General features: G+C 38.7%; 1 protein-coding gene across 4 annotated transcripts in view; it reads right to left on the bottom strand.

The window, feature by feature from the left end:
* The window catches only part of CTNNA2 (catenin alpha 2), a 1,325,246-nt gene that overhangs the window by 1,274,094 nt on the left and 38,975 nt on the right, over positions 1–12,177 (bottom strand). The gene's annotated exons all lie outside the window — the stretch shown is intronic.

The following is a 12,177-nucleotide window of genomic DNA, read 5'->3' as shown; positions in this document are numbered from 1 at the left end:
TTACCCGGCAGGTGCTCTTTCACTAAGCTATCCCCAATTCCCTTCAGTTTTCTCTGCCATAAGACTTTACTACTGGAGTGATAGCACAGTGGGTAAGGCATTTGCCTTGCACACAGCTGAGCCGGGTTCACTTCCCAACATCCCATATGATCCCCTGAGCACTACCAAGAATAATTCCTGAGTGCGGAGCCAGGAGTAACCCATGTGCATTGCCAGGTGTGGCCCCAAAAGCAAAAAAATAGAAAAATATATTACTAGTTATGAAGAGGGGCCAGTACATAAATGACAAGCCATATGTTAACTAGTCTTTGTTAAACATAGAAAAAATGTTAAATGAACAACATGTAGACTCAATAAGCAGCAAATGAAATATAACCATTTAATAATAAAAATACATTTGAAAATGCGGAGTGACAAGTAGCATGAAATATCAAATCAGTTCAAACAGCAGGTCGAAAATATCTATTACAAAAATAACATTTTTTTTCATTTAATGTCCCCTCAGTGACATGAATCGTCTCATTATCACAGTTCCATGTGCTACACGTCTCCACTTTTAGGCAATGAACCTGTAGTTCGTGTTTTCTAAAAAAGCATTTTGGGATTAATAAGATCACGGCAGCACCAGGAGACAAAGAGTGGTTTCAGTGATCACTCTTCCACATACAGGTTGACTGAATAAACTTGTTTGCAGAAATATGCCTCATTCTATTCATTGGAAGGACTAAAGGCACTAAATGGAATTCTTAAAATGCAAACGGAATTCTTAAAATGCAATCAAGATGCAAACAACTGTAGATCCCTAACCTTGTTCACAATGTGTGTGGTGTCTGGTATAAAGAGGATTTGAATGTATAAATGTTGTGCCTAATGACGTTCTAGTAATACTAGAGAAGCAATACTTGAACATATTTAATCTTTGATATTCTCATTACCTTATTTTTTTCTACTCTGACATCAATCTATTATCACAGGTTGAGTTTTGTTGTGATGGTGGCAGATACTATTGTGTGCTACCTAGATTTCCAACCAGAGAGGAAGTATTCATATTTCTAGATATGAAAGATCCCTAATAATGGCTCAACTCTGAGTTTCTTTCTGTAAAATACCTTTGACTGAAGGAAAATACCTTGTCAAGAGAGTCTGCCTTACCCTAGGAGTAAGTCTTCTTGCAGAGATCTGTTGATATTAAAATCTAAAGATGTCACCCCTATATCTCAAACAGAACAATTCCAAGGGAGTGGGCCAACGTCACATTTCCCATGGGATCATTTGAGGAATAAACCATTTATCAAGGTATCTACAAAGCACAAAAAATTTAAAATTACATATTTTTGATAACATTTTAACAATAAAAATTAATATTCAGGAACTCAAAGCATCATCATATCTTTCTCTTGTTGGAGTGGAGTTACAGGACTGAAATAATAGAGAAGCTAGAGAGACAGTACAGCAGGTAAGGTGCTCTCCTTACGTATGGCAAAGTAAGTTTGATCGTAGCACCACATTTGGTTCCCCTAGCATCACCAGGAACAATCTGTAAGTGCAAAGCAAGGAGTAACCCCTGAGTAGAAGTGGGTGTGGTATATGTTTATATTTATATTTATGTTTACTTATATGTTTACATATGTATTAGAAGGGCTGGAGCGATAGCACAGCGGGTAGGGCGTTCGCCTTACAAGCGGCCAACATGGCCGACCCGAGTTCGATTCCTCCGCCCCTCTCGGAGAGCCCAGCAAGCTACCGAGAGTATTCGATATGCCAGACACAGTAACAACAAAGTCTCCAATGGAGACGTTACTGGGCCCGCTCGAGCAAATCGACGATCAACGGAAGGGCCTTTACCTTTACCTTTTATGTATTAGAAGATAACCAAAAACCCAAAAAACAACCTCAAGGTGTAACCCAAATTATAGCTGCAGCGTCATGTGTTATTTTTCACTAGAACAATTTAGAATAGTCTCATGTAAGCAAAACTGAGAAATTAATAGGTTTTTCTCAAAGTCTATAAATCAATAAGCAAGTAATATAAAAGAGTAAAAGCAGGCATCTATGGACTTATGTTCATCTAAGATATTGTTCATTCTCTTGATCCTCTGTCACGTTAAAATCTGAAGGGTTCATTTTCTTTTTTCTGACGTAAAAACATTTTTTTTTAATTTTTAAATGAATCACAGTAAGTTACAGTTACAGAGATTTCACATTGAGTTCCAGTCATACAATAAACACCCATCCCTCCACCAGCGTGCATTTTCCAGTGCCAATGTCCCCAGGATTCCTACCGCCACCCCCACCCCATCCCACCCTCCGCCGCTTTGCAGGCACCTTCCTTCTTACTCTCTAAACTTTGGGGCATCATGGTTTGCAATACAGATGTTGAGAGTCCATCATGTATTGTTTTTAGTCTAATTTCAGCACACATCTCCGATCCCGAGCGACCCCTCCAACCGTCATTGATTTAGTGGTCTTTCTCCATCCCTAATCCCTTCTCCCACAGCACATGGGGCAGGCTTCCAAACTGTGGAGCAATCCTCCTGGCCCTTATCTCTATTGTCGTTGGGTTAAAAACTGTTTTTACTTGGAGGTTTTTAGGAAGGGGAAGGAGGGACACACTCTCTTGAGTAACACACTCAAGAGAGAACCCAGGATTCTCCAACGGAGGATAGAGAGCTCCTACACATACCCCTACACATATCCCAGCCTGAGATATGAAAACATTAAAGTACACATCACAAGAGGGGAGATGCAGATGAGACGTGTGCTTGGGCGCCACATGTGCTCGATCACAAAGGCACAAACAGAACATGGGCTCCATCAGCATCTGCACCCAAGTCTGAAGGGTTCTTCACCACTTAAGATAGTATTTGGGCTGGAGAGATAAGACGGTAGATAAGGTTCTTGCCTAGCATGCAGTAAACCCCAGTTTTATCCCCTGAGCAACACCAGGAGTGATTTCTGAGGGCAGAGTCAGGAGTAAGCCCTGGGCACCACCAGGTGGTCTACAGACAAAACACAAAACATAAACAAGTAATAAAAGTAGAAAACATGGTACTTCTCCAGTAAATAAGAAGTTTAAGCTAATCCTATGAGATGAGAAAGAAAAAAACAATTCTTTGGGTTTTGGAAGCAATTACTCCACATTTATGAATATAGCCCTGACCACATGTCAAGTATTACAGAAATCAAAGAAATTAGATAATAAAAATCTTAAACATTAATTTAAATTTCTTTCTAAAAAAAGCATTCTTGCCAAAATTAGGTTTCTAATTTCTAAGATAAAAAATCTTATTTTTATTTTTATTTTATTCTATTTTTTGGTGCTTGAGCCATACCAGGTCTTTGGCCTCCAGGACCAGCCACCACCATGCTGAAACCACTCTCCGCACACATGAAGGTACTGGCAGAGGGACAAAGTCACGCGGGTTCCGGGGCCGAGATCTCCAAGCCTACTCGGATTTGGGCCGAGCATCCTCCACCCAGATCCTCCAAATTCCAGTAGGCAGGAGTCACACCCACCAACTGGCCCCCTGGCGCCGTGTAATCCCATCAGCGGCCAAGACTCAGAGACTATAAAAACCAGCTCCCGACTTCTTATTATGACATCTTATTATCTCATTCCTACTTTGGACAAACTGGCAGGCTACCGAATGTAGCCTGCCCACACGGCAGAGTCTGGCAAACTCCCCGTGGCGTACCCAATATGCCAAATACCAGTAACAATGATGGGTCCCATTCTCCTAAAGAGCTTTGAATATAATCTCAGGGCTAGGATGAAGTAGACGTTACTGGGGCCTGCTCAAGGCAATCGACGATTAACAGGATGATTTGTGATTTGTGATTTGTGAGCCACACCAGTGGTGCTCAAGGGACCATTAACTGGTATGGATTGAATCAGTGTTGGCCATGAACAGAGAAATCTCCTTAATCCCTAGACTCTCTCTTCGATATCTTACTTTTAATGAGTACATTGACATATTAAAAATAGAGCATTTAAAATTAGTATGACAGAACTTAGTTGCACGTTGTTTTAGGGTGAGTAGTTAGAAATAGCTTTAACTTCTGATTACTGCCATACTTTATTTGCCCTATAGATAAATATTCCTTATTTACAAATGATCATCCTTCGAATTAAACCTTTTCTTTGTAGCCCTATACAGAATTAGCAATACTGAGAACTGGTTAGTTCGAAGTCTTGCGTTTGGGGCATATGAAAGACCACATGGTAAAGACTGTAGCAGCTGGATCAGGACACTCCCAAGCTGAGCCAAACGTGAAGGCTAGGTAAGCAGGCTGCTCAGGCTAAAGCTGGACCAACCAGGTGTGCTACAATCTCAAGTCACTAAAAAACAGGAAGGAGTTTGAGTGTAACATGAAACTCCTGAATCCCACATATGAGGGGTGTTCAAGGGTATGGCTATGAACCTCACATAGATGTGTAACTATACGTAGGTTGCCAGACTCTACACAAAAACAGGGTAATGGGAAACCTACAAATCCAGTCTCCTTGGGACATTATTTTATCAGGTGTATTTCTAATTGGAAAAAGTTCAAGAACCAGGGCTGGTGGAGAGAATAATTCACCAAGAAACCAGACCAGATTTATATTAACTGATACTAACGCATCAATTTCCAATACACTGCTAAGGAAAAATGATCCTATGACATAAAAATAAGAGAAATTTGGAGCCAGAAAGACAGTACAGTGGGCAAGGTGCTTGCCTTGCATGGAGCTGACATGGGTTCAATTTCAAGCATGACATAAGGACCCCTGAGCACTGCCAGGAGAGATACCTGAGCACAGAACCAGGAAAAACCCCTGAGATTCAGTGGTAGCACTGTAGAACTGTCCTCCCATTGTTCATTGATTTGTTGGAGTGGGCACAAGTGATATCCCACAACAAATTGTGAGACTAGTTGTTACTGTTTTTGGCATATCCAATATGTCACGGGTAGCTTGTCAGGCTTTGCCATGAGGGTGAGATACTCTCAGTAGCTTGCCAGGCTCTCCGAGAGGGGTGGATGAATCGAATCCAAGTTGGCCAGATACAAGGAAAACGCCCTACCCGCTGTGCTATCACTACAGTCCAAAATTCATTGGTGTGTTTCAAAAACAAGAACAACAAAAAAAATCAAATAAAATAATAAATGGTAAACTCTCATTCTTAAAAATTATCAATAAGACAATAAGATTCTGGAAATATGAATAAAAGTTGCAATGCTACTGGGAAATGAGGTAATACATTTGAAGGAAGTTATATCAATCCAAGGAAGAAACTTAGCTACAGAATACTGAGGAGATCTTCCTCTGGGTCAGCTAATGTTCTGAGATCATACCAATAAAGACAACTAATCACAAAATGTTTAAAACAAGTTAGTGGAAGTTTACACACAGTTAACAACTATAGTTAAATATTTTGATGAAACAGTAAAGTATATGGTCTATATTAATTAAATAATAAAATCTACAGGATATAAATATTATACATGATTTTTATAACCTTCCTGCTCATAGTATGTCCCTCGTCTATAGAAAAAAAGAAACCCAATGGAAGTAAAGATTATGTAGCCAGAGTTTTCCTTATAGTAACATCACATAAATTAATAAGACTAGTGAAGAAACCACGAATGCTAATATTATGTGGGAAATAATTAAGTTCCCACCATAGTTTTTGCATAGTGAAGAACTCACAATGAGGCAAACTATATACACCTTAGTACAGAAAATATATTTCTCATGAATTTAAATTTATTAGAGTTCATACCATTATTAAATAAAGTTCATAAAGAAAGAAACCTTATCAAAGCCCTCAGTGTGGAACTTCTTCCAGACAGGAGATTTTACATTGCAAGAGAACCCATGTAGGTAAAAGTCCCATGAATATAATGAAATGAGAAGTCTTCTTGCTGGAGAACTTATTTCATAATGCATTACAGAGTTCACATATTGGATGAAAAAATTTTAGAAAGTACTTGAGTTGAAGTTCTGACCACATTTTAACATCAGAGAAATCATGCTAGAGATAAATCATATGAATGCCATGACTGCAACTTCACTCAGAGTTCTTTTTATTTTAAATATTTATTTCCCTTTTATCTTTTATTGAATCACTGTAAGATACAGTTACAAAGCTTTCATGTTTAAGATTCAGTAATACAATGATCGAACATCCATCTCTCCACCAGTGAACATTTTCCACCACCAGTGTCCCCAGAATCCCCCCAACCCCCCCTTCACTTGTTACTGTGGCAGATAATCTCCCCCACACTCTCACCACTTTTGGCATTATAATTTGCAATACAGATACTGAGAGGCTATCACATTTGGTCCTTTATCTACTTTCAGCACACATCTTCCATCCTGAGCGATCCCTGAACCATGATTGACTTAGGGATCCCTTCCCTATCCCAGCTGCCTTCTCCTCCAGTTTATGAGGCAGGCTGCCAAATATGGAGCAATCTTCTTGTCCCTGTCTCTACTGTCCTTGGCTGTTAATCCTATATTATGTTATTTTATAGCTTTTATAGCACGCGACAGGGACAAATGGAGACGTTACTGGAGCCCACTCGAGCAAATCGATGATTAACGAGAAGTCAAGTGATCAAGTTATTTTATATTCCACAAATGTCAGAGTTCAATCATAATTTTGCATTAAAAATTTCAGTGAATGCATGGCATGTGACCTACCGCAATTGTGATCCCTGGCCCCTCACAGACCCCTGAGTATTGCCAGATGCAGCCCTGAAGACCCCTGAGCACAACAATGTGGCTCAAGTCATCCGAAACACCACAGGGTCCAAGCATTCCCTGTTCCTCATGTCCTCGGCCTCATACTGGCCTGGCTGGGCAAGAATTTCTCTCTGTTCCCCAGGGAACACCTTCCCCCTCCCTTCTGATCCCTACAGAGAGCAATTATGGGAATGTTTTCAAAGTTAGAGTTTATAAGGAAGAATAACTCTAGTAAAAAATTCAAAGAACTGCAAGAGATAAATAAGTGCAATCAATGTGAAATTATCTTCACCCACCACTCTCTGTTTATATTACTCTTGCTTAAGGGCTCTAACCTAATTAAATATCAAAAGAGTCACACTGGAGAAAACACTTATTATAATAAACATAGTAAATTAGCCACCAAGAATAACTTTATTCAGCATCAAGGAAACAATTCCGGAGACAAGCTCTATAAATATATTAGAAATAGTTACCCCAGAAATAGAGACGTGAACTGCATGGGTCTACCTACACAAACTTTCAGTGTTTATGGCACATGAGAGTACAGTATTGTTACAGCCTCTAGGTTCTTTTTCCCTCACATTTTCTTTTCTTTCTTAAAGATGTGGTATGATATATATGATACATGACACTTTACACATAACACATATAAAATATAAAATGGATGCCAATTAACTATGTCATTTATTAGTAAGACCCTTCATCAAAAGAAAGCTATTAATTATTGAGGCTATTAACTACTTAACAGTAGTTAAGTTTTGGAAAGCTCCAGAGTAATGCAAGGAGTTTGCTTTTGGGGGTGGAGTGGGCGGAAGGGGCCCAATACTCAGACTTGCCCAGAGCTTACTCCTAACTCTGTATTCAGAGATCATTCCTGCAGTACTAATATGGTGCTGGGGATAGATGCCAGCTTAGTTGCACAAGAGTCAAGTGCACTGCTCATTGTGCTTTCTATTCCAATATATAATAACTTTTTAACATATAAGGTATCAGTTTACATTGTTTAAGGGTCACTATGTATTATGTATACATCGTTTAAGGGTCTTTATGTATTTGTACATAATGTGGCAAAACATAATACAAATTTATATATGTTGAATGATGCTATAGGCTGGAGCAATAGCACAGCACCCAGCACCACTCTGGCTTCTCCTTGAGCACTTCTGGGTGTAGTCCTGATGTCCTTCAATACCACTATGTGACCTGGGCAATTTTCACACTGCATGGCAGAAAGAGCACTACATCCTCAGGCCCTTGCAGTGAACCAACAGCCCAGCTGGCTGAAGATCACTTGGAGGGGCTGCAGACCTCCTGAAAACGGCTTGAGAAGCCTCTAAAAATAAATTTAAAAAAAGAAACGATTAAGAGCAAAGATATGAGCTTGACTACCCAGCATAAATTCCCACCTGGTTCCCTATGACTTTGGACAATACTTTTCTGTGTCTAAACTACACTAACTTATTTAAAAAAAAAAGAAAAATACAGGGATAATAATATTACCTATTTCCAAAATTAATCTATTAAAGGAGAGCATAAGTAGCTTAGAACACTGTTTGGTTCATATTTAGCGTTTTTAAGTTACTAGCTTTGTTAACTATACTACAATTTCCCAGGCCTAATTTAAGTCAGCGGGAATACTTACATGCTATCATTTTTAACAATACACTTCCCTCCCTTTGCCTAAATCAGGAGTTATTAATGTGGGATAACCCTGATCTCTGTTGGGTTTATGAATTCACTTCTGAGGATAATTAACTATTATTAATTTATTTTTTTTATAAATTTCCAAACTATACAGGAATGTTGTTTTCATCTTATTGTTTTCATGTAATGATAGTTAAGGTGTTCAACATAATTAGTATGCTAGTCAACAACTGTGACAAACATCAAGAGAGCATGAACTAAGAACAATTCTCTCTTTCATACAGTTCCCACTTAGTATGGTTATTCCTGTCTCTTTTGAGCTTCTTATTCTGGCATTCTCAGTAGCAAACTTCTCCTGATATTTTATACTTCCCATACCATAACTCAATCGAGCCAAAATATAGCAGGGAAGGGGAAAAAAGCTCTTAAACTCTTCTCTATAGAATTTAAGAATTAATTCATCTTCATTTTGTGTTTGATGAAAATCTGTCTTATTAGAATCACTATGAACTAGTTCCAAATCTAAATACATTTCTACCAACTATAACCTAGTCTACTTATGTCACTGAACAATACTACCAGCAAAATGCTTATCAACAAAGTGAGAATACCTCTTCATCCTATCAGTAACATCATGGGAATTGTGTCATCTTCTAAACCTAGAAATCTTGTTGTCACTTGATGAAACTATTAAATTCAACTTCTGGTTTCATTATCTTTAACCAAAAAAAAAGTATTTCAATTACCTTTCTTATGCCTGGCAAGCTCCCCCTGACGTATTCGATATGCCAAACACAGTAACAACAAAGTCTCCAATGGAGACGTTACTGGGCCCGCTCGAGCAAATCGACGAACGGGAGGGCCTTTACCTTTACCTTTACCTTTCTTACAAAAAAAGAAAAACAGAGGCCAAAGAGAATACAGGACGTAAAGCACTTATTTGCCTTGACTGTGGCCAATCCTGACTCAATCTCTGTTGCCACTTGTGGACATACTGTCCTCTGAATACTTTCAGGAATCACTCATGTGTGCAGAACAAGGAACAATCTCTGAGCACTTCATGGTGTGGCCCAAGCTGCCGATCCAAACTCAAAACTGTATTTATTGGTTCTTAAGCCAAGAAAGTCACTGGGAACTATGCCATTGAAATTCAAAAGGTTGTGATCTTGCGCTGGAGATGTGGCTCCATGGGAGGGAACATGCAAGGTCCTATGTTCAATTCCCAATACTAATTGGACCCCAAGCTCGGAGACAGCTAAAAAGATGAGGTAACAGGCTGACTTTTCAGACAAAAGTTCAACCAATGTAGTTTTACGGTTTTTGCATTTTGAGTTACACCCAGCAATGCTCAGGGGTTACTCCTGGCTCTGCAGTCAGGAATTACTCCTGGTGGTGCTCAGGGGAACAAATGGGATGCTGGGATTCAAACCCGGGTTGGCCGCATGCAAGGCAAACGCCCTACCCGCTGTGCTATTGCTCCAGCCCCTCAACCAACGTATTTCACCTCTTAACTCAATCATAGAAAAATCCCCAAGCTTTCTCCCTTGCTTTGTCCAACTATAATTCTGTCTTATAAAAATTGTTCTTTCATTCTACATATATATGCATTATATGTTACATATTATATACACACATAAATCATATCTGTCACTGCCCTCCCATTGTTCATCCATTTGCTTGAGCGGGCCCAGTAATGTCTCCATTTTGAGACTTGCTGTTACTGTGTTTGGCATATCGAATACGTCAGAGGTAGCTTGCCAGGCTTTGCTGTGTGGGTGAGATACTCTCGGTAGCTTTCCAGGCTCTCCGAGAGGGGTGGAGGAATCGAACTCAGCTCGGGCGGGCTGGCTGCGCACAAGGCAAACGCCCCACTGCTGTGCTATAGCTCCAGCCCATGAATCATATATACATATAATATACTTAATAACATATATGATATGTATTATATATGAATATAACATACATAATATAAAGTGATATACTAGATAAACACATATAATATATGCATATAATAATGCCTATATGTGTGTATATAATATATGTAGTTTATTTGTTTGGGACCACATTCAGTGATGCACAGATGTTAATCTGGTTCTGCACTCAGGAATTATTCCTGATTGTGCTCGGGAGACCTTATGGGATGCCAGGGATCGAACCAAGGTTGGTCATGTTCAAGGAAAGTGCCCTATGCACTATACTATCTATCACTCCTGCCCCTACATCATTATTTTTTGAATGAATTTAAAATAAGCAATATTTCTCTTATTCTTTAATATTTCCAAATTTATACTATAAAAATTTTTGATTCATTAAAATTAATATACAATGGAACTGGTGAAACACAGTGCGTTATTTACCCATAGCTCTGCAGTACTTTATAGCTTATTAAATCACTTTCACTATAAAATAACATTTTCATAGAGGGTCCACAATAAGGTGATCATGAAAACAACAATCATTAAAAATGCCAGCAAAGTGTAATATAAGCAGAATAGTTATTGAAAACATGCTGGCAGATTGAAAATGGTTAAGACAGGAAGAAATAATTTGCTTATAACTTTACTTACCAGAATTTATAACTAGCCAAATATAAATTCCACTTTAACTTTTACAAATAATAAATATGTAAATCAGGAAACACTAAAATTTGCATATACCTCTTTTTTTAAGATAAAAGCTACAATAATGCTTGGCATTAGGATTACACTTAATTTCACATCCCAAATAAAAAAACTTCATATCTCTTACAGAAAATCCAACCATAATGTCCTCTTTAGAATATATTTTGAACATTGTTCTAGTTTTTTATGCAGCTTTAAAAATACTATACCAAAGTTTCACGAATTTGCTTTATTTTATAAAAGTCCAGACATATATGAGAAATCTAATATCTCTTATGTTCTTTATAATATACTATCTCTTAAATCCTTAAAATGTTAAAAATCTTGAAAATTTTTAAAGTGAATACTATGTATCAGCCTTTCACAATACAGCCAGGTTGATTTCAGATTGTTTATTTGCTAATATAAACTAAAGTATATGAAACATTGCCACAAAAAATTAATACAAATAAAATAATCCTAATTTTTTAAGATAAGAATTCTATTTTGTGGGGCTGGAGCAATAAATAGTACAGCGGGTAGTACAATTGCCTTGCATGCGGCCAACCTGGGTTCAATTCCCAGCATCCCATATGGTCCCCCGAGAACCACTAGTATAATTTCTGAGTGTAGAGCCAGGAGTAACCCCTGAGCATCGCTGGTTGTAACCCAAAAAGAAAGAAAAAAAATTCTATTATGTGAGACAGAGAAATACTAGAGGGATTAAGGAGCTTGTTTTGCACATAGCCAGTTAGACAGAATCCCATAAGGTCCCCAAAAGCTCCTGAGCACAGTTCCATGGCCCCAAAACATTTTTAAGTCTATATTTTAAATGATTATAGATGCAGCAGAAGCCAGGAAAAGTATTCGTAACGCCTGCCTGTCCTTTGCCAACTACAAGACCAAGATGACTGCCCTCCGACGTCCTGATGGATCCATCACATCCTCCAGAACGGCAATGGAGAAGATTATCCATGACTTCTACTCAAATCTCTTCGATAGCCATGTCCACTTGCCGACATACCAAATTCCACAGGATGGATATGTCATTCCCAACGTTCTCCCTTCCGAAATCCGACACGCCATTTCGTCGGTAAAGAAACAAACAGCACCCGGCCCAGACAAGGTCAGACCTGAACACCTGAAGAACCTGCCGTCAGTACTCATCAATACACTGGCTCGGCTCTTCACTCGCTACCTGTC

The sequence above is a fragment of the Sorex fumeus genome, unplaced genomic scaffold (assembly GCF_029834395.1).
Source record: "Sorex fumeus unplaced genomic scaffold, SorFum_2.1 ptg000003l, whole genome shotgun sequence".
Lineage (NCBI taxonomy): Eukaryota > Metazoa > Chordata > Mammalia > Eulipotyphla > Soricidae > Sorex > Sorex fumeus.
Note: the sequence above shows the minus strand (reverse complement) of the source record. Positions and strands in the feature narration are given on the sequence as shown.